General features: G+C 46.8%; 1 protein-coding gene and 1 long non-coding RNA gene across 3 annotated transcripts in view; both read right to left on the bottom strand.

Annotated features, from left to right (window-relative positions):
- CLSTN2 (calsyntenin 2) overlaps nt 1-23,555 on the bottom strand; it is a 552,389-nt gene that overhangs the window by 161,870 nt on the left and 366,964 nt on the right. The window lies entirely within an intron of this gene.
- LOC138918261 (uncharacterized) lies at nt 1,923-3,010 on the bottom strand. The gene is made up of 2 exons (XR_011427376.1): nt 2,803-3,010; nt 1,923-2,346 (listed from the first exon to the last, which is right to left on the bottom strand). It is a non-coding gene; the product is annotated as an uncharacterized lncRNA (long non-coding RNA).

Below are 23,555 nucleotides of genomic sequence, written 5' to 3'. Positions count from 1 at the left end.
TAGAAGAAACCTAGATTCTTTCTTAAAGCATTCTTAAGGATTCATTCTCTTTCCCTCAAATCTTGTTCTTCTCCCTTTATTTTTAATATCTTGATAAATGGAACTACCATCCACCGAGTCTGTTGATGCAGAAATCTGGGAAATTCCTAGATTTTTCCCTTTCCCTCGTCCCTTGTTTCCCATGGAATTACTCCCCGGAACCCCACCTCCTCATTCTCTCACCAGCGTGTCTTTCCCTCTCCTCATGATCTCTCCCCCAAGGCTGGCAGCAGCCTCCGACCTAGTGCCCAGCTCTAATCCGGCTCCCTGTGTCCACCCGCCGTAAGATAGCGAGAAAGTGCTCCCTAGAAAGCCATGCTAATCATGCTAGCCCTGCATTTAATCCCTTCATGGTTAGCATTCACCTTCAACTAATCTGAAAGCTTTTTAGCTTAGCACAAAGGCCTCCGAGTCACAGGGCCCGCCCGCCAGCCTCCCAGCCAGAAGGCTTTGCAGGGTCCAGTCCGGTCTTTTCACATGTGGTGGGTTCCTCACTGCCTCCCTTTGTCTAATCTCTACCTGTAACCAGTCGCAGTCCCAGGAGGAAACAGGACAGGTGGGTGAAGGGACCACTCACATGGGTGAGGTTCAGATGTAGAGAAACCTCAGGGCACGGGGCAGGAGCCAGGGACATAGATAGCACCCCTCAGCCTCTGGGGTGAGGAAGCAGCTTCAGAGACCTGAAGCCAGAGGCTGTGATGACAGGGCCCCCTGACAGGACCTCTGGCCTTTGGTCAAGGCACAGTCAGCCCGCATTGGCCAAACAGGGAGGATGCGGGGCAATGAATAACGTGATGATGTTACTGTGCTTCCCATGGGCTCCCGCCTGGCCCCACTGGCTGAACCAGCCGGAAGCCAGAGGGCAGGACACAGAGCATGGCAGGAAAGGAGGGCTCCACAGGGCACACGGGGTCCCTAGAATGGAACACCCTGCTCCTCCCTCAAAACTCGGCCGGGCCACCTTGCTGGGAGGCCTGCTTGAGCACCTCCATCCCTGGCTCACATGAGTGCCCCTCATCTGAGCTCCCAGCGCTCCGTGACTGGCTCACTTTAGGCTCTCAGCAAAGGTGTGTGGAGCACGGGCATGAACGAATCTTTTCACATCTCCCTGGTGGCCCGTCTCCCCTCAAACTTGGGTAATGAGCTTCACATATTTACAATTTTCTATCTTAATTAGGCTTTCCTTGATTTGTTTTTCCAAAAATAACCACCTGGAAGCTTCCAAGGTCCTCTGTGGTACAGATTTCAGGGTCTGGAGGGCAAGACGGCGCTTCCCTCCTTGGCCCCAGTGAGGCAACATATTCACGACTGCCTTGCCCTGTGCCCAGACGGAGGTAATGACAGCCCCCAGCAATCACTCTGTCCCAGGCCCTGCACTCAGAACTTACAGGCCTGCCTAACCTACCCAAACATCCTAGGAGGCAGTCACTACTGGTCCAGTTTCACAGATGAAGAGGCTGAGGCTCAGAGAGGTTCCCGACCATCCCTAGTGCCACACATTTACTAAGCGGTAGAGCCAGGAGGCGGATAAGAGCTTCAGGAACTTCATGCATTAAAAATGCTATGGAGGGGCCGGCCTGGTGGTGCAGTGGTTAAGTGTGCCCATTCTGCTTCACTGGCCCAGGGTTCACCGGTTTGGATCCTGTGTGTGGACACGGCACCACTTGGCAAGCCATGCTGTGGTAGGCGTCCCACATATAAAGTAGAGGAAGATGGGCACGGATGTTAGCTCAGGGCCAGTCTTTCTCAGCAAAAAGAGGAGAATTGGTGGGAGATGTTAGCTCAGGGCTAATCTTTCTCAAAAAAGAAAAATAAATAAATGCTACGGAGCCCACAACCTTCCCAGTTCAAAATATAAACAAATAACCCGAAACTAATGCAGGTGATGGAAGTAAAGTAGTTTCTAAGTTCTATAATTCTGAAGATCTGGATGCATTTCTCTGCAGCTGAACTTCTCTCCTTTTTGTGTGTCCCCCTCCTTTGCTGGTGCCTAAAGCACTCCTCAGGTGCCTGTTGGCTCACCTGGTCCCGGGTGGAGGTGTGAGTCCAGGTGGAGGCTCAGCACCACCAGCTCCCCTCCAGGCCATCTCAGCGCGAGTGGAGTGGAGTGCAGAGTGGCCCTGGAATCTTCCTGCCTAGCCGCAGCAGCCACGCCTTTGTCTTCCCTCCTGCAGATGTTACCCAGGCCCCCCAGCTGACTCCTAGTGCTGTTTCTACTCTCGGTTGGCCAGTAAGAGCACCCTGGAATTCCCAGCACCCAGATCATTGTATCTTCCACCTCTCCCAATCGCCAGCTGGTCTTGGAGGCTGGAAGGGAAAAAGCACAATATGCAAGGAAGGTCCCAGGTGCAAGGACAAATCTCGAACAAGAGCAACCTGGGTTGGAGTTTCGAGAGGGAAGTGACGCCTGCCGGGGAGGGCTCTGCAGGCTCTGGGAAGAGGCAGGGTCTGAGCTGGTGCAGAAGGTGGAGGGGTTTCCAGAGGGAATGAGGTGAGAGTTAAGGCCCAGGGCAGGTGGGACTCAGAGGGGGTGGAGGAGAGAGGGAAGGCAAGGGTGAGCTCATGACAATGCAATGGCCCTAGCCTCGTGGGGTCCTCTGTAGTCTGTCTGAAGTAAACCCTGGGCAGTTTGGCCCACTGCTCACACATTTTAACTGTCTTGGTTTTGATTATATATTTTTCTTTCCGAATATCTGATGCCTGTCTTCTTAAATGCTCTCTTAAGGCAGAATGAATCCTGTCTCTTGTCCTCCTGTGGCTCACCGTTGGTTTCAGGAGCGACAAGGTAATTAGACTGATTGCTCCAGGCTAGGGCCGCTGCCTAGACCGGAGTGGTCTCCTCCCACTCACACAGCATCTCTGCTTGCCTGGCCAGGCTCCTCCAGCATGAACCATAACCAGTGCCTTCTAGGTGGGAGGGGCGGAAAGGAGTGGTGGGGATGCTGTGCCTCATCCATCCCGCGGGTCAGTTCTATCAGGGAAGGTGTGCACAGTGCCTCTGTGACATGCGGCCTCTGTGACATGCGGCCTCTGTGACATGCGGCCTCTGTGACATGCGGCAGAGGAGTATTTCAGGCCATCACCGCGAGCGGCTGTGTTCTTCCCTTCCCAGGTCAGCTTGTCTTTGGCCAGCTCGTAGATCAGCAGCCGTTCTGCCTCTGTAGGTGCCAGCCTACCTCTGAGAACCAGGGTGAGGCGGTGGCCTGGGGTGTGGTGCCCCAAGGGCAGAACACCAGCTCCTGGGGAGACCCTTTCTCGCCAGGCTTAGGGTGTGAGGTTGCAGCTCCTTTTCTTTCTAGACATTTTCCAGGCCCTTCCAGCAGCTTTGTGAATCTTTTTTTTTTTTAAAAAAAAAAAAAAACAAAGGAGAAAGTTTTTGCTTCGAATGGGCAGCTGTCTGTCTCCATCTGTCTCCACAGCACCAGACCCAGGGCAGAGCATGGGTTGTTGCAGGCTCTCCATGAGTGCCAAGTGGACAGAGGACAGAACCGTGAGAGGAAGCGGGGCTCCAGGGCTCGGATTCTGAAGTCCTAGTTCTGGCACCTCCGTTTACCGTCTGTGTGTATTTCGGTCCTTCGCTTCACCTCTCTGGGCCTCAGTTTCCCCCAAATAAACTTGCTCTCAGAATGACAGTCCTTCCCAGCTCTGCCATCCTCCCTGGGCTGTGGGAAGGATGTAGGCGATAACATGTGGAGGTACTTATTAAATGGTAAAGAGCTCTGCAACAATACCATTTATTTATTGATCAATTTCTGAAACTCTGTGTAAGCCATATCCCACTTTAAAGCTACTAAGAGAATTCTTCGCTTTGGGGACCCTGTAGGGGTTCCTTTGAAGAATCCCTTTGAAATGGGAATTTCTTCCCCTAGCATACCATCTCTGCTTAGGTGAAGGCTCCTGTGAGAGCTGGGGCTGTCCTGGCTCCAGCAATGCAAGCATCCCCACCTCTGTATCCATGCCAAATGCTCTCGGCCTCCACCAATTTCAGGGGACAGCTATTTATTCATGGATTTCTGTAAGAATGTGCTCATTTATTAATTTCTCCCCTGAGATGATCAATCCTACAGGCATCTCCTTGCTCTCTCCAGCCTCGGTGCACGAGAGGGTCCATGCTCTGCCTGGGACACTGCTCTTCTCTTCCCAGTTCCCTGCTAACTCATACTCATGATTCAGGTCTCAGCTGGCACACACGTCCTCCAGGAATTGTGTGCCCGGTGCCCAGTGCAGGGCTGGACAACTGTGGGCACTCAATCAATCTTCAGTGAATGAATGAGTGAATTTCACTTGGGTTGTAATCCACACTTTCCTCAAAGGTAAGCAACAGCATGAAATTCGAATTGAGTACCTTCATTATTAGCTGCGCATGCCTTACCCCATCCCTCTCCTGCTCCTGGCACTTTGGACACAGGCCCCCTTGTTTCACTATTGTGTCCTAACTGACCTTCAAACAGGCTCCAGCCTCACACATACAAGTACTAAGTTGGTCACCACCAGGTCAGACAAGAGATCAAATGGTGCACAAAGGGAAAGGTACGATTCTGGGGACATCAGGCAGTTTCCATGGTAACCACTGGTGTCCCTCAAGCTCCCTTCCTCCACAGGGGGTGGAGATGGAGGGACCCTTTGCTACGCCAGGACAGAACACACCAAACCCCAGCCCCCTACTCTGAGGGCACTTAGGCCAAGGAGAGAGGTCAATGCCGCTCAGGACCCCAGGGGTCTCGACAGGGCCTCTCTCATGGAATCTGGGTAAATGTATCTGATGCCCATGACTGCCTGTTTCACACCTAAACAACTAAGTCCACTCCTTGGAATCGACTTCTGGGAAGGAAGTGGACTAGATGAGTAACTCTGAAAATGTGAGCCTGGAGGGTTAGAATCAGGACTTAGAAAAAGATGCAACAAGGAAGGATCAAGAAGGACATGCATTCATTAAACACACATGGAGTTGTGCTGACGTGGGCCAGGATGGTGCTGGGATCCTGCAGTTTACCCTATCTCCGCTCACAGATGAGAAAACCAGGGGAGGCTCAAGTCAGTCAGGGACATGGGGCTGGTGAAGGTCAGGGACGGGAGAGCCTCCCCGTTGGGTCCAGCCTCCCACTGTTTCTCACCTCCCAACTTGGGCCATTGCAAGAGTGACCCACTTGGTCTTGACCCTCCGAGCTCCCCAGCCCCAGTTGGCCCTTCATTGAGCAATGGGAGAGATCTTTGTAAAATCCAATTTGGATCTCGTTACCCCTGAACTTAAAGTTGTGGATGGTTGCCCATTGTCCGCAGGATGGAGTCCCAAAGGGCTTTGTGTGCCCTTCATATTGTTACCCACCATCCCCGCCTCCACCCACAGGAGCCCTGCTCCAGTGGAATGGAGGCAGAGAGAAATGCAGACAGACGGGATCCTAAATACACGCCAGGCCCTCTGACTGTCAGGCATCTCCACCATGAGCTGCCACTGAACCCAAGCCTGCTATCTATCAGTCATGGCTGAGAAGCAGAAGTTTTGATGTGTCATTTGTCTTTTAGCAACTTAATTGAAGTATAATTTACAGATCTTAAAATTTACCTGTTAGAATATTTCAATGATTTTTAGTAATTTTAGAGAGGTGTGTAACTATCACCACAATCGATTTTGAGAACATTTCTACCACACCAAAAAGATGCCCCTTGTGCCCATTTGCAGTCACCTTGAAGTCTTACACCCCACATCCCGGGCAACTGCCTGAGACGGATCTGCTTTCTCTCTTTGTGAGTTTACCTTTCCTGAACATTTCATATCAATGGAATCATGTGGTATTCTGTCATAATACAGTAACATAAGAGTCCATTGTGACTAGCTTCTTCTACTTAGCATAACGTTTTTGCAATTCATCCACGTCACACTGTGTACAGGTAATGCATTACTATTTATTGATGAACGATATTCTAGTGTATGGATATACCATATTTTGTTTATCCATTCACCAGTTGATGGACATTTGGGTTGTTTCTGATTTTAAGCTATTATAAATAATGCCACTATTAATATTCATGTGCAAGTCTGTATGTAGACATATATTTTTCTTATCTCCTAGATGGATTTCCAAGTGGAGTTTTTGGGTCATTTACGTTTAACTTTTTAAGAAAATGACAAAGAGGGTTCTAAAGTAACTCCACGACTTTACTTTCCTTACCCTGACCCTGCAGTGTATAAAGGGTACAGTTTCTGCACATTCTTGTCAATACTTATTGTCTGGTTTATTATTACTATTATTGTTAGATCCATTTCCAGGAGCCTGAAGTGGTAGATTACTGTGGTTTTAATTCGCATTTCCCTAATGACTAACGATGTTGAGTACCTTTTCACTTTTCATTCATATATCTTCTTTGGTGAAATGTCTATTCAAATCTCTTGCCAATTTTAAAATCAGGTTGTTTGTCTTCTTATCATTGAATTGTAAGATCTTTTTATATATTCTGCATTCAAGTCCTTTATCAGATATATATTTTCTCCAAGTCTGTGGCTTGTCTTTTCATATCCTTATGGAGCCTTTTGAAGCAAAAAAGTTTTAATTTTGATAAAGTCCAATTTATCAATTTTTTTATAGATCATGGTTTTGGTATTATATCTAAGAATTCCTTGCCTAACCCAAGGCCATGAAGATTTTCTCCTATGTTTTTATCTGAAAGTTTATAGTTTTACCTCTTACGTTTAAGTTAATTAATGATCCATTTTGAGTTAGTTTTTGTGTATGTTGTGGGGTAAGGGTATATATTCATCCTTTTGCATGTGGGTATCCAATTATCCTAGCACCATTTGTTAAAAAGATTACCCCTTCCCCCATTGAATTAATGTGGCATCTGTGTTGAAAATCACTTGATCACAAATGTAAGGGGTTATTTCTAGACTCTCAATTCTGTTCCATTGATCTATATTCGTATCCTTCCAACAGTATCCCACTGTTTTAATTACCGTAGACGTAAAGGAAGTTTTGAAATCACAAAGTCTCAGTCTTCCAACTTTGTTCTTCATTTTCAAAAGGATTTTGGCTGTTCTGTGTCCTTTGCATTTCCAGGATCATCTTGTCAATTTCTGCAAAGAAAGCCTGCTGAGATTTTGATAGGGATTGCATTGAATATGCAGATCCATTTGTGGAGAACTGCCATTGTAACAACATGGAATCTTCCAATCCATGAACTTGGAATGTCACTCCACTTATTTAGCTGTTTCTTATTTTTTTCTCAGCAATGTTTTTATAGTTTTCAGTGTACCAGTCTTGTACTTCTTTTGTTAAATTTATTCCTCAGCATTTTATTGTTTTTGATGGTTTTTTGAATGGAATTATTTTCTTAATTTCATTTTCAGATTGTTCATTGCTAGTATATAAAAATACCATCGAGTTCTTTATACTGATCTTGTATCTGCAAACTTGCTGAACTTGCTCGTTAGTTCTGGTAGAATTTTGTTGATTCTGTAGGATTTTCTACATCTAGGCTCATGTTGTCTGTGAACAAAGACAATTTTTACTTCTTCCTTTACAATATAAATGTCTTTAATATCTTTTTTTTTTTTTTGTCTTATTTGACAGGCTTAGAAACATCAGTTCAATGTTGAATAGAAGTGTTGAGAACAGACATCCTTACCTTGTTCCCATTTTATGGGGAAAGCTTTCAGTCTTTCACCATTAAGTATGATATTAGCTATAGATTTTTTGTAAATGCCCTTTATTAGGTTGATGAAGTTTCTCTATTTTTAGTTTGAGTGGATGTTAAATTTTTCATATGCTTTTTCTGTGTCTGTTGAGATGATCACGTGGTTTTTCTTCCTGCTAATTTTGTCCATTTTAACAAGATGGTGTATTAATTAATTGATTTTTAGATGTTAAACCAATCTTTGATTCCTGGGATAAATCTGACTTGGTCACAGTGTATAAACTTTTTTATGTGTTGTTGGAGTGGATTTGTCAATATTTTGAGAATTTTTGCATCTATGTCCATGAGAGATATTGCTGTGTTTTCTTATGATGTCTTTATCTGACTTTGGTTTCAGGATAATCCTGGCCCTTCATCCTCCTCTGTTTCCTGAAGAATTTGTGAAGGATTGGCATTATTTCTTCTTTAAATATATGATAGACTCCACTAATGAAGTCATCTGGGCCTGGGCTTCCCCTGTGGGAAGATTTTTAATGACTAATGCAATTTATTTGCTTGTTATAGGTCTATTCGGATTTTCTTTTTCTTTTTCTTTTTTTTTTTTTGAGTTAGTTTTAATTATTTGCATCTTTTAGGGATTTTTCCATTTCATTGAAGTTGTCTAATTTATTGACACAAAATTGTTCATAATAGTCCCCCAGTTTGTTGTTTGTCTTTGGTCAATTTCCAGAGTCCTGAAATGGTGGTTTTTGATGATTGTTTTTTTTTTTTTAACTTTCATTGTCCTTTTTTGGGGGAGAGTATTTGCCGAGCTCCTCACTCTCCCATTCCGGAAGTCACACCCTTCTCTTCTGATTTTGATACCACATCCTCATTTTTCAGTGAAGGAGACCTTGTGTGGCCGACTATTTCAGACCTTCAAGTTTCTACTCAAATGACAACTCCCTGAGGGGCTCTTCTTGGCCTCTCTCCTCTCACATGCCTCTCCTCCCCCTCCAGGTTCTCCTCATCACATCAGTCAGTCTTGTTTTATCATAATGCTTACCACTCTCTGGATTCATTCCACTTATTCAGTCATTTTCTCATGTTTATCATCCACGCCCAGCTCAAGCCTCCCTGCCAGAACGTTAGTGCCACGAAAGCAGAGGCTGTCTGTCCTCAGCTCTATTGACAACTGCCTGGCACATTATCAGCGGAACCTGATAAATATCTGTTGATGAATGGGAGAGTGAAGGAATAAAGAAAGGAAGGATTATATAAATAAATAAAGGAAGGAAGGCGATAAGGGCTCCAAGCTGGGGCACTGATTTCTAGAGCAGTGGTTCTCTAGTCCATTGTTCTTTCTTCCTAAATTAAAAATGTGCTCCCAGGGTGGGGGTGGAGGAAGCAATAGGAGGGAAAAACTAATCTATACCGAGCCTTACTGCCCATGGAGAGGCAGCAGACGTTTCCTGCACATTTCTAAGCCCCCTTGCAGTTAGGTTGGGACCAAGTGACTAGTTCAGGTCAACAGGAGGTAATTGGGAGAGAGTCTATTATGTCTCCACTGCCCTAACTCAGCAAGATAGATATTACTGTGCCCCTTTAAAGATGGGCTGCTGAGGGCCAGAGGTCAAGCAAGATGACCAACCTCGCCCAACTGACAAGAGGTGGAGCCAGCTTTCTTTTAAAACCCAGTTCAAAGGATTTGTGCTCCTTCTGCGTTTTCACTATTCCGGGCAACCTACGTGGAAGTAATTATGTCATTAAGTTATTATAAACAATTAGCACCAGAGCTGGTTTACTGTGAGTTAGGCAGAGGATCAAAAGCCCCATTTCTTTTCCCTTTTCCTTTCTTAATGTGAGTACACATAATGTTTTGCATCAGTGCAGCCCTGGCAAACTATCAAAGTGATTTTTAGGCTGACTCAATTAAAATTTAGGACAGAAGAGCTAGTTGAGTGCGGAAATGGGTTCCTGAGATGACGTTCGTGGTTTAAATGTGAGCCTTGTAGGGAGCGCTTCAAATGCTTTTGCTCGGTCACTCACTCCCCCACCAGCGTGTTTTCTGGTTTGATGTCCGCTATCAGCGGATGCAGAGATGAACAGAGTCAGCCCCCACCCTGAAGAGCTCAGAGTCCAGAGGGAGAGCCGGAACAAAGGCTGCTTTTCCCCACAAACACCAGCAACACACCGCCACCGCCTGTTTCTGTACGGATTCCTGGGGCAGCGTTTGTTGCCAAGGTTGTGAGTGGGTCATGGGGTGATCGCAGACTCGAAGGCGATGCCTTTGAACGACAGGATCTTTGCTCTTGGTGTGGATGGCTGGAGGTCTGGAGGAGGTTTGGCTGCCGGCCCTGCCTGGGAGGGCCATTTGGCTGTGGCCTCTGCTCCTGGGTTTATTCTGCCTCTTGTGCACCTGTGTGGGAAGCCCACTGCTCCCTGGCCTCACTGCATCAGAACCTGCAAAACGGAGGGCTGGGTCAAACTAGCCTTTCCCTCCCTCAGGTGCATGGCATCTGTGGCATTTAAAAAACATTGTGCTGTTCTCTCACTCCCAGACTAACAGGATCAAAATACGGGAGTTGGGGGGTTTGAGTGATGGGGTGGGTGGTGGTAGAGGATTGACACATCTAGAAAAGCACCCAGGTGACAGTATGAGCTGCCAGGATTGGGAACTAGAATAATATTAATCTAGAATAATCTCTTGGGTCCCTTCCAGCTCTGTGCAGATTCAAGTATGCAAGGCATGACCTGAGAAAGGGTCACAGTCTCAAATGACATTTCCAGGGCTGAAAGGCACTCCTAATGCCCTGCCTGGGATGTGGCCTCATGTTTTCCTAAGTGCTTTCATGCTCATTAAGCAATGCTCTTTAAAGACGAGCGCCATAGCAAGACAGGTATTTTAGGCATTTTATAGATGAAAAACACTCCCCCTAAAAGGACAGTTAAGAGTCTCTCCAAGGGTCACCGACTATTTAGCCACATACTGGGACCAGAACCCAGCCAGCCTGTGGACCCCCAGCCCGGAGCTGCCTCCAGGAGCTCTAACTGCTCTGTAAAGCCAAGAAGCTTCCAGAAAGTTTTTCCAAGGGGAGGTAGAAGGGGGTTGGCCACATTTCTCCAAGACTCTGCAAGACTGGAGAGCCGGGTTGCACAGAGTCCTGAGAGGCGGGGACCCGTTTATGGGCCACCTTCTGATACATGGAGCGTGGGGAGCCCCAGCTTGCCCAGCAGGCGCTCCGCAGCCCTCAGCTCTAACGGAGAATCAAAGACAACTGAGCCCACTATGGCGGTGGTGAGAGCAGCCTCTCCGTGTCAGCCTGGCTCCCGCTGAGACAGGGAGAGACAGTCCTGCCAGGGCACTTCACGCTTAACCCCTTGCTACTGGCTAATGGGCTGTCAGAATCCATAACAGAGTCTGCCTTTCTGCCCTGCAAGCCAGAAATGGATCCTATTTTCCTCCATATTAGGTTGCCCAGGGTTTTAGTTCAGCACCGGATTTAGCAGCTCAGATGGAGAAGTCTGAACCCCCCATGCACCCTGGTGGCCCTTGGCCACACTGGAAATGATGGCGCCCAGAGGCTCTCAAACCACGGTCCTCTGTGCTCTGCATGAGACAGTCTGGGTCCCAGATATCCCCTAAACCTCATTCTAAAGGCACGTGGAGAAAGTACAAAATGAGTTAGGCCAAAGAGTCTCCACTCAGCTCTGACCCCTGCAAGCAGCATCTCCTGCAGTCTCTTCTCTTCCTGGGCTTGGTGTCCCTGTCCCTCACATAAAGAGACCATCTTGGGGGCCGGCCCGGTGGCTCAGCGGTTAAGTGCATACATTCCACTTCAGCGTACGTTCCACTTCAGGGGACTGGAGTTCGCCAGTTCAAATCCTGGGTGTGGACATGGCACCGCTTGGCAAGCCATGCTTTGGTAGGCGTCCCACATATGAAATACAGGAAGATGGGCACAGATGTTAGCTCAGGGCCAGTCTTCCTCAGCAAAAAAAGAGGAGGATTGGCAGATGTTAGCTCAGGGCTAATCTTCCTCAAAAAAAAAAAAAAGAGACCATCTTGGGTCAACGAGGCAAGTGCTAAAGCGATAACAATAATAAAAATCTCTATGCTGGGGTGGGGGGCACATACCCGAGGCACCACCCAGCCCAGCCTAAGGCCCGGAAGGCTTCCTGGAGGAGGAGACATCAGAGCAGCAGGAGGAATGCACAGTAGGTGCTCCATGAACATGGGTAGGGCTGAGAGGGGTCGCACAGCTATACAGCAGCCTCCTGCTAAGGCCTCGCCCTGCTCCAGAGGTACCTATGGATTTTCATTCTGTCTTAAGAACCACAGACAGTCGTCTCACATCTGAGCCAGCATTTGGCCTGGGTGGGGCGACCTGTGATTCTCAGACTTAAGGGAGGTAGAGGGATTTGGGGTGTGGCCTCTCCTGGGCCACCCTCAGGATGGGGCCTCACGAGTCTCTGGGGCTCTGTGCTTAGACCAGACCCTGCTCTCTCTCAGGCCTGTCTGGTTTTTGCCAGGGCCAGCTCAAAGCTGAGACTATACATCCCAGTGTGGGGGAGGGCCGGCAAGGCCCTTTCTGGCCACACTCATCCTCCACCAAGGCGTGTCCCGACTGTGGGCAGCAGGTGCCCTCCTGCAGCTCATCTGACTCCCCGGGAGGTTGGAGACATGGTCATCAAGATGCCAGCCCACCACACTCCAAAGAAGGTGCATCAGCTTTCTGTCTACAGATGGATTTCTGGAGAGGTCCTCAGCTGGGGTCGGAGGAGAGGGCAACACCACAGGTTGTGGCGACCTCTCGCAGAAGGCCTCTGGGGTCTGTCTTCACACCTGCGCATCTGGACGTGAAAGAGTAAGCACCGTAACTATGAGGGTGTGTGTCCGTGCAACAGGGTGTCTGGAGTGTGTGCCCATGGAGGGGGCTCTCACGTTGTTGGCCCAGGGGCAGCGTTGAGAAACGTGCCTCAGTCCATCTCTCTGGCCCCTTCTGTCAGGGCATCTTTTTTTTTTTTTAAAGATTGGCACCTGAGCTAACATCTGTTGCCAATCTGTTTTTTCCCTTCTCCCTAGAGCCCCCCAGTACACAGTTGAGCTGAGTCCCAAGCTTGGATCAGCTTTGCTTTTTACTAACCATGGGGCCTGGGGCCGTGTTTTCTCTAAGCCTCAGTTTCCTCACCTGTAAAATGAGGACGCCAACTACCTGGCTGGTTGTCAGGACTGACACCATCCGTAACGTGGCAGGTTACATGAGTAACTGGTACCCAGCTCATGTTAATGCTCAGTTCCCTTTCTCCTTGTCACTGTTTGAAATGATAATATCGACATTAGTGCAATGTTTTAAAGTTTTCTTTTTAATCGAAGACAACTGTTTCCTAGGTGTCACCCAGCTCAGGTCCTTGCAGGAAAAATCCCGCAATCCTGCCTTAGTTTGCAGTGAGTTTTACCAGTCGTAGGAGCTTTGGCTAAGGGCACCTCCAGGGAGAAGCTCAGCTGTGGCCTGCTTTGTGCATCCACTCCAGGGCTGTCCACTGCAGGCGATCTCTCACTCCACAGACTCCCAGCGCACTTCCTGCTTTCTGCTCCCTCTGATGATAGTTTACACCCATGTTCGTCTTCTCTTTAAGTTCCCATATCTATTGAGTGGTGGGTCCAAGGCTCTGTGTGCTGTTGGCCATTCTCTTCCCTGGAGGAGCTCACAGTCAGTGGAGAAACAGATGGTCAGAATTCAGCGTGGCCAGTGCTGGGTGATGGAGGTACTGCCGGCAGGGAGGTGGGGATGTCTGAGCTGTGTCATCGCTAACATGAGTTTTGCCAGATGCTCAAAAAATACTATGGTTAACTTTTCATTCATTCTTATTCAAGGACAAAAGCTTACGTTAATTTACATTTTTTGAAGGCAACAAACAGATGTTCATCTACCAAGGAAATCAGCGCAGCCCTGGCGTAGAATATAAACATCTCCCCTGTGATGTCCTGGACATGACGGTCCATCCCCATTCCTCCTGGGAGTGGGAGGTGCTGTGAGTAGGGGACAGGGAGCAGAGCCAGCCCAGCCTGCCGTCCGTCACCTGCCCAGCGTTCAGTCCTGGCCAGGTCCCCTTCATCCTCCCTGATCCCCAGGGGGCAACACTACACCTTCTTCTCCAGGACACTCCCTAGGCTGCTCCAAACCACACTGGCCCTTCACCTCTGAAATCTGACAGCGTGTCCCAGCTGCCCCAGCATTGTGTCAGATACGCCCATATTGCTGACAGCCCTCCACCTACTGACATATTTACCAAGCACCCTCCTTATGCCAGACACCAGGCTAAAAGCTAAGGGCATTTTCTCATTGTAGCCTCACAACAATCCTATGAGATTGGTATTAATATTCCCATTTTACAGATAAAAAAGCAAGGCTCAAATGACCACAAAAAATAGGTGGAATGGTAGAGAAATTTCCTGAGTCAAACTGTTTATCCAGAAGAGTGAAAGTTCATATTTAAGTTTAAAAAATTAAATAAGAAATGCCATTCTTAAATAAGAAATGACAATCTAAGAAAAGTAATTCTTATACCCATGCACAATTCAATAGCAATGCCACTTTCTTTCTGTAAAACACCTTGGACTTACACATTACCTTATCTGCTCTTCTGAACATGTTTTTTGCTTGTTGTTGTTGAGGTAAGACTGGTATATAACATCATGTAAGTTTTAGGTGTACAACGTTGTAATTCGACATCTGTATACACTACAAAGTGATCACCCCAAAAGGCTAGTTACCATCCATCACCATACAGCTGACTGCTTCCCCTCTGGTAAGCACCAATCTGTTGTCTGCTTCTATGACTTTGTTGGTTCCAGTTTTAGCTTCTTTTCTTCTGACAACACAGTGAGAGTCCCTGTGCAGCTTCCCTCTGCCAAGTGACTCTGCATCTCCCAAGGACGGGACCAGCCCTCGCACTTCTTCAGACACCTCTTAGAGTGTGGCACAGGCTGGTGCAAATGATGGGCCTGAAGAGTGTCTGTCAGCCAGCAGGAGGACAGCCAGTGTGGGGCGGGGGCACCTCCTCCCAAAATGTCACCTCCTAAAGGTCAGTGTTGACATGGGGGGCATGAAGACAGTGACGAGTATGCAAGTAGGGAAGCAGCGAGGTCTGTCTCCGAGTCTATCTCACAGAAGGGAGTTAGAAGGGAGACATTAAGGGCTTGATTTCACCAAGCATGGGTAGACCTACTTAATCCAGGCCCACTCCAGAGTCACGCCTTCCACATTAAACCAAGGACATGCCTACAGCCACAATGCAGGCTGGGGCTGCGTCTTTTTGGAAGCGGACTCTCACAGTGCCTCAAGAGATGTCCAATGGGCTGGGAGGGGGAGTCAGGGAGGACTGTGGAATCGGCAGAAATCCTCCTTCCCCCACAGGACCACCCAAAGTGCTAGGACATTTGTCAGTGTGGATCTGAAGTCAGTGTGGGTCAATGTGGGTGGAGTGACACGGGAATAAAGTTTACATGGTGGCCACAAGAGATGGCAGTGTGGTGGGGAGAAAGGTACCATTAGCAATTACAGGATGTAAAGTTTCTTTACCATTAAAGGGCATAAGGTGTCTTGAACCACAAAAGATGTGTAATCTTGCAAAAACAGGAGGCAACGGCTCACTCCCAGATGGAAGTCCAGTGTCCTTGGGTGGCCCAACATCCCACCCCTATTGCTGCACCTATGGGGGATATCATCACACGGAGGTCAGTGTGAGGAGTCCCACAGGCCATTTTTAGGAGGGTCTTTTCTAACTATTTCCAGCCTCACCTCCCCCACCCCTCCCCTCTCCCAGATACCAAGGCTATGTGCCTAGTTACTGTCCAGATGCAAGAAGCCACAGCTAACAAGCAGCACTTTCCTGAGTGGGTTGTGTGTGACGATGAACAGGGGCCGATTTCCCAGGCTGGCCATTCTTCAGTGAGCTCAGCCTTCCCACCAGCCCCAGGTCCACTCTTATAGTTCAGCGTCTGCAGTCTGCTGCGGCCTCAGCATGCGGGGCTGTCGGTCTGCCAGGACCCCAGGCAGCCTGTCTGGTTGAACCCAGGCAAAGATGGACAGCTCCACATGGCATTTGTATCATTCCTCTTAGAGTATTACTATTTAGAAGTGACAAAGAAATACATAAATGGTCCAGAGTAAATACTTTGTCATCATTATCCATTAATATTTCATGGAGGCCATCTGAGTGAGCTTTCCAGCTGCTAATGGAGAGCAGGCATTACTAGAACTTGAGTGAGGTAGCGGTAGCTTCCGGAAAAGATAAGGCCTGGCTGAGGACACCAGGAGTTTTGGTGGAGAGAGATGAATTCCTCTGCTCTGAAGGAGATAACTGGTCTCAATTAGCAAAAAAACCTCTGAATAATAGGTATAATTTGAAGGAGGGCTTTGAGTAAACACGGGACACTGCTAGCAGGGCCATAGTGAGGGGGCTGCTATATTTCCTAGAGGATCTCTGACAGCTTTAATGAATAGGTAGGAATTATTGCTAATTAGCACATCCACTCTCGGAATGCAAATGTGGCTGCCAACCCAGCAGCTTTGCTCTCAGTACACGAACTGTGGCCATGTTTACCAGGTGACGGTCCCCAGAGGCTTGTTTTTTATAAATTGCTTTTGGGGGTGGGGGGTGAGGAGATTCTTAATAGGAATTCCAGGAAACCCTGGGTTTCTGAGCCTAGCTGCGTACTGAAGGGAATGCCTGAGTTGGTCATAGGAGAAAATTTCAATGACCAACAGCCTTAAGGACATGCGCAATAGGACTTTCCATTAGGCCTTTGTGACCCCAGCACGTACCCTTTCCAACTAATGATTGTGGAGGCGTCTGTAGCCCTAGGACCTCCCCTGGGCTTTGATTAATAAAGAATGTTAATGATTATTTTGTAATTAAAAGCTATCATTTATTGAGTACTGGCAAATGCACTATTTCTTTTAACAGCTACCCTCTGGGTAGGTCCAATATTATCCTTATTTTGACTCAGGAAAATTGCTTAGTCAGATTAACTCAGCCCTCTCAGGTCACTCATTGGGATTAGAGTCGGGATGAGAACCAGGTCTGTCTCACTCTCCTGCCCAGGGGAGTTCCTCAGGTACACTTGTCACTCCAGGGCAGAAGATGGGGGATTCCCTCCCTGACTCTCCAGCTGTTTCCCTCTTTGTATGGCTGAAACACCCATCTCGCTGCTCCAGGAATATCTACCTGCTTATAGCTCCCCGGGTACAATCTGGGAGCTCCTGCTCCAAAGCCTCAGCACTCGATTCTTCCTTGACTTTAAACCTACTAAGAAAAAATACCCAGGGGCTGGCCCCGTGGCCAAGTGGTTAAGTTTGTGCGCTCCGCTGCAGGCGGCCCAGTGTTTTGTTGGTTCGAGTCGTGGGCGCGGACATGGCGCTGCTCATCGGGCCACGCTGGGGCGGTGTCCCACATGCCACAGCTAGAAGGACCCACAACGGAGAATATACAACTATGTACTGGGGGGCTTTGGGGAGAAAAAGGAAAAAAAGAAAATCTAAAAAAAAGAAAATACCCAAACTGGCAAATAAGTTAAAAAGATGACTATACGACCCTTTAAAGTCATCCTGAAGCACAGGTCAGACTCTACAGCCTGAAGGCCAAATCCAGACAACCACGTGTCTTTGTAAATAAAGTTTTATTGAAACACAGCCACATCCATTCATTTAAATATTGTCGAGGGCAGCTTTTGTGCTGCAATGGCAGAATTGAGTAGTTATAGCAGAGACCTTATGGCCCACAAAGTCTAAAATATTTACTCTCTGGGCCTTTATAGAAGTAGTTTGCTGACCCCTACTCTAGGGGGACTCGACTGTGTTTCTTCTTACCATTTACCGTTGATTAGGACCAGATAAATTTTGTACTTTGTAAAGGTTAGAGGTCAATGTACAGCACACAAATAAGGGGCAGATGCTGTTAGAGAAGAATCTCGAAAGTTAGAGTTTTATTGTCCTGCAGGAATTACCCAGCTTCGCATCCAGTTTACCTGTCTCTTCTCAGCCTTCCTTTTTATCTCACAGACTATATAAAACCCCAGCTCTCATATTCTCTTTTGTACTGATTTTGTCATCTTGCTGTTTCTCTCATTAAAAAGTTAAATGAAACTCTGATACATGCTTGCTCTCCCTCTCTCTCCATTGTGAGAAATTCATTTTGACAAGCTGTTCCATCCACTTCTAATCATAATTCAATGCTTACCTGGGTTGTCCCCTTCTCTGGGAAGCCTTCCCTCATCCAGCCCTCGTTACTGGCCTCTCTCTCTTCACCTGCAGTGTCCTGAGTACCCTTTCCTTGACATGAATTCTCTCATTTGGGAGTGAAATGAGGGATGCTAAAGAAACAAGGACTAAGGCTTCTGTGGGATCCGAGAGAAGAAACTGCTCAGCTGTGGACAGGAGAGGTTGGGGTGGGGACTGGTGTTGAGGGGTCCCCAGATTTGTGAAACAACTATCAGCCTTTTGATAACTTTACTCAATGATTTTCACCATCTTGAGCATCTAATCTCTAACTCTCCAGAACTACCAAGAGCTCTAGGCTTCAGTAATCTGGAGTCAAAGGCAGAATCTCATTGATAACCTGGATGGAGAAAGGGACCAAAATAAGGACCTCATTAAAGATGTTCAAAATCGCTAATTATCAGGGAAATGCAAATCAAAGCTATACTAAGATACCACCTTACACCTGTTAAAATGGCTATAATCACTAAGACTAAAAATAAATGTTGGAGAGGGTGTGGAGAACAGGGAATGCTCACACACTGCTGGTGGGAATGCGAACTGGTGCAGCCACCATGGAAAACAGTATGGAGATTCCTCAAAAAACTAAAAATAGAAATCCCATATGACCCAGCTATCCCACTACTGGGTTTCTACTTGAAATCAACAATCCACAGTAACATATGCACCCCTGTTCATCGCAGCACTATTCACGATAGCCAAGACATGGAAGCAACCCAAGTGCCCATCGACTGATGATTGGATAAAGAAGATGTGCTATATGTATACAACGGAATAATATCCAGCCATAAAAAAAGACAAATTCATCCCATTCGCAATAACATGGAAGAACCTGGAGGGTATTACGCTAAGTGAAATAAGCCAGACTGAGAAAGACAAACACCATGTGATTTCACACATATGTGGAACATAAACAAACACATGGACAAAGAAAACAGATCAGTGGTTACCAGGGGAAGGGGGTTGGGGGTTGGGCGCAGGGGGTGAAGGGGAGCACTTATGTGGTGACAGACAAGAAATAATGTACAACTGAAATTTCACAATGATGTTAACTATTATGAACTCAAAAAAAGTACCCCTAAAAAAAAAACAAATAAGGGCCTTATTATGTGCGTAGTATCTGCAAAAGACTAACATGAACTTAGAATTATCTTGTCAAAACATCTGGGCAAAGAGAACCTGAGAAGTTTCTAGTAAGCAGGGAGTAAATGGAACATAATCACACACATTACCATTTTGAGATGGTAGTATGTTGTTAAGATGCTCATTATTTAGTGTGTCCTTTAAGGTTTTACTTTTGGAAACAAAAAACACGTAGAGGGGCTTTCACAAGTCACGCCCCACCCCCACCCCACACCCCATTTTCTCCATGAGATCTAGTCCCTCACTATAGGGCTTTCAGGAGCCTAACAGCCACGGCCAAGCTTTGAGCTGAAGGTAGAAATCTGTAGCTGACTTTTTAGCTTCCACATAGTACCCGCATTTCCAAGTTTGTTTTGCATGAGTGAAACTCCTCTAGCTGTTATTCCTTCTGCAATTAGCCTGGATTTCTGGCAGGTAGTGTTCTTGGCATCATTAAAGAAAGACTCGGTTTTCTGAGATGCGCTCCTTTCAGCTTTCCAAAGCTATTACCTTTCTTTCTGCTCACCCACACTTTAAGCTGCCACCAAGCCAAGAAGCAGAACCACACTTGCTGTTGCAGCCAGCTCGGTTTCCCTGGGGAATGCAGTGTGTGTCTGTGTGTGTGTGTGTGTGTGTAGAAAGAGGTTTGCTATCCCTCAGCCTCTGCCTGACTCTTGGCTCTCCTTCCCGGACTTCAGGCAAAGTTTCAAAACTGATCATCCAAATGACCTCTCAGTCTTATGGGATGTCAACATGGTGAGAGGCGGGGAGAGTCAGAAAAGGCTTTGGAGAAAGGCACTATGACCTAAAATGCTTGTCCTCTGTTCACAAGCCAGCCAAGTGCACAGAGTCATGGATGGGGAAGCATGCGGATGCCCACTCCCCCACAAGCATATATATTTGTAGACCCATGCAAGGAATCAAAGTGGAAAAATAGCAAGTAAAGGGTAAAGGGTACTTGTTGCTTCAATTCCGAGTTCTGTTACCTTGCAATCACATTCAAACACCTGGACTCTCAAATGTCTGAACAATCATTTCAAAAAGTCCTTTCAGCTTCATGGATTTCAGATCTGGCCACTCCCAACCCTCACACCACACTCACTCCTGCAGCCGTAGATAGGACTCCCGCCAGAATGCCATCTCCTGTCTTCTTAGCGAATCTACAAGATCATATAAAAAGCAACCCACAAGTCTTTCTTGAATAAATAAACGAATTATTCCTGTTGTGAACAGATTTTCATTTTACAAAAGGGAACGTGGCTTTCCCCCCCCACACTAAATTCCTTCAGTGCTTCAAAAGTAATTGGATTCTGACCCAATGACAAAGCAGAGTGTACATTTATGGTAAAGAGTGAGGAAAACACAGTCAACCACAGTAATGACTGACAGCCAGTCTTGGCAAAGTCACTGGGACCCCATTTGTGCCATAACAGGAACGGGGAAGAGGGGACAGAGAGGAGGAGGCTGGGAGAGCAGGGGGAGAGACTAGCTGGACTTCTGGACTTCAGAGAATTTACTGGTACATGTGCATGTGGGTGTGTGAGTGTGTGTATATGTGTGCGTGTGTGTGTGTGTCACCGACGCAGTGGAAACTTCAGGGAAGGAATTCCCTCCAGGTCAAACAGCAGCAGGGCTGGCCTCACGTGCTAGGCAGATGAGGCCATTCTATGTGTGGTGACTTGGAGCGTAATATATAGTCCTTCCTGCATGAAATGATGTCCCCCATCTGTGACTCCGACCTACCTTCCTATAATGGGGGGCCGTGTCTTTCATTCCTCAAAGAAATTTCAAACTGTGATTCTCTGAGAGAAAGAAAAACAGTGAGACTCAGGCTGAGATGTACATGGCTGATAGCACATCCCTTCTTGAGAGCAGACTGGCGCTGAGCCTGGTGGGGTGAGGGCCCTGGCTGCCTGGACACGAGGACAGAGAAAGCAGGATGCAAGGCAATTGAAGACAGGCTTTGCTGATTGACCCTAAATTGAGGCTTGACTATGAAAGGTGGTCAGAGAAAGAAGAAGCCCGCTTAACTTGGAACGGATGTTCTACAAGTTTAAAAACTTGTTTGGGGGCTCAGTGCTCCCAAAGTGAAACTACAGAGTTCAGCCTATCCAAGGCCATGGGATTAGACAGAATGATTCAGCTTCTTTCTGAGAGTTTGAGGCCAAAGAACTGGAGCTGCACCTCATTTTGGTAACACCACCATTTCAAGAGGAACAATTCTGAGGGCCAGAGCTCCATAACTTGACCGCAAGTGGTTAACTTTGCAAGCCTAGGAGACGGAGCCGATACTCGAAACCTGTGCTGTCACTCTTCCTTTCCACTCAAGTGACAGTCAATGCTAATTCATCACAGCATCCTTCCTACTGAGCTAATATTAATCATCAGAATCCTTCTCAACCCAGCTCTAAGAGCGACCAGAATTAGTTGATTGGACTTGGCTGTTGGGTCAAAAGTTATCTTTCTTTCTTGGTCAAAAGCGATGAAGAGTTTCCACATATAAATTATTTAAAGGTTGCATCTCTATGCTTTTCTCCCTGAAGAGGAATTCAGGGTAGGACACTCTAGCAGATATGCAGTAGATCTGTGAGCATTTGAGGAAAATTCGTGCGAAAACGAGCACACACGGTTGACTCATTTACAATTCCTGAGAGGCAGGTGAAGGAAGCATTAACTGGAGATCATAAAAGCATATTTGCTATGACTTCTAACTCTCTGCCGCTTTAGGGAGAAAAATGAGGCCTCATTTACACAGAGCTCCAGCCATGCTTAGCAAGAAAGAAGTGTTGTAGTCTGTGTTTTAGTAAAGAATCGGCTGTTTGCTTCACCAAAACACAGAGGACCCATGATGCGTTAGTAAGTCCGTTCCACGTGACTCGCCTTTGCTCACTCTCTGGTTTAGGACTCCAGGAAAATGACTGGAGCTCACCAATATGGTGGACCCTGGAACACCAGCTTGTAAATAGCCATTAAACAAAACCCCAGTGGGCTCAAGCATTAGCAATCCTGCAGGATCTCCTTAGGATCTTCAACTCTCAGATTCCGCGTCCCTAAAATGATTTAATTGTTCCTGTTCAACAAGGAAAAGTTCAACGGCACACGGTTTTTTCTTCTCTTTTTTTGGTCTATTAGGAGACACCAACTAACATATTTTACTCAATGTTTCAGTCAACGGTGTTTTGTGAGAAAACCATCAAGAAAAACGACTCCGTTCAAAATACGTGTATGATTCTCAGGAGAAAACAGGATCTGGACCCATTAAAGAAAATAAAACAAAATTTCAGTAGAGCTGTGAAATCTCTCCCAGGAGAGAAAAGTTGTAGAAAATAAAGGTTAGATAAGATATTCTTCCAGTGTTTACTATCTACTTATTAGAAGAAAAGAAAAACATGGCAGGCTAACGTGTTAGTACAGGGAAGTCTGTGCTGCTGGCTTAGGCAGGTTCAGTGGATTGGCAGATGCAGGGTCCCAATATTAGCCATTATTCCAGATTCTGGAGCATCTACAAAGAGACATGTGCATTTCACATTCTATCCATTACCCATAATCCTCACAGCCACAATCAAAGTTGTCATTATCCCATTGTTGTAGTTGAGCACCATGAGATGCTGAAGGGTAAAGTCTTTGGCTAAGAGTCTTTGGGGACAAGGGGAAGCTGACTCTACAAAGAGTCAAAGAAAGTTTTCAGTCCCAATTTTGGATAAGTAGGGATTGAAAATGGCTCCGCCAGATTTTCTGCATATTTGACACTTGTTCCCAAACTTACTTACTTAATTCTCATAATTCAATCCTACGTGCTTATTGAACAACTCCTCTGTGCAAAGCATTGTTCCAGAAGGAGACACTGACCAGAACATCTGAAAGGGCAGAGGCAGAGCATGGCACAGGGCTGTGGGTACGCAGAGTGGGTTGAAAGGCAGCAACAAGCAGAGTGGGTCACTGGAAACAAGATGGAGGTGACAGCACATGATGCACCTACTCCAAAAGTTTTTATTATCGCTCCTTCTAGCCCTTTTCTCAATGAAGATAGCCAAAAGAACTTGTTTGGGTTATTATATGCAGGGTGGCTGCATGGACTTGGCTAATATGAAGTTCTACATTTGAACGAACAATGTGATATCTTGTCTGATGAATTTTACAGCCAATTCAACTGGCATGGAATAAACACCTTTGAGATGGTGAGACTCACCTGAAAGTGTGCACGCCTAGGGGAGTTAGCAATGGCACAAGAAGAGCTAGCAGGGGTTGGGGTTCTGCCAGGCCCTGCCATCTCTTATATTCTGTGTATTGATTTGGAAGAGGCTTCTGAACGTCTCCAGTCACTTCTTTGGAAAAAGACCCAGCCTGGAAGCCACGTGTGGTTTCAGTAAGCCGAGATGATGGGCTATTATATCTTAGAGTACCATATTGAACCAGCAAACACAGATAATTGAGTTACCTTCAAAATGGATCAGTCACAGTGAAAGGCTTTGGATTCCTTTAAATGAGGAGCAGCTGTGACTT

This window comes from Equus caballus, chromosome 16 (genome assembly GCF_041296265.1).
Source record: "Equus caballus isolate H_3958 breed thoroughbred chromosome 16, TB-T2T, whole genome shotgun sequence".
Classification (NCBI taxonomy): Eukaryota; Metazoa; Chordata; class Mammalia; order Perissodactyla; family Equidae; genus Equus; species Equus caballus.
Note: the sequence above shows the minus strand (reverse complement) of the source record. Positions and strands in the feature narration are given on the sequence as shown.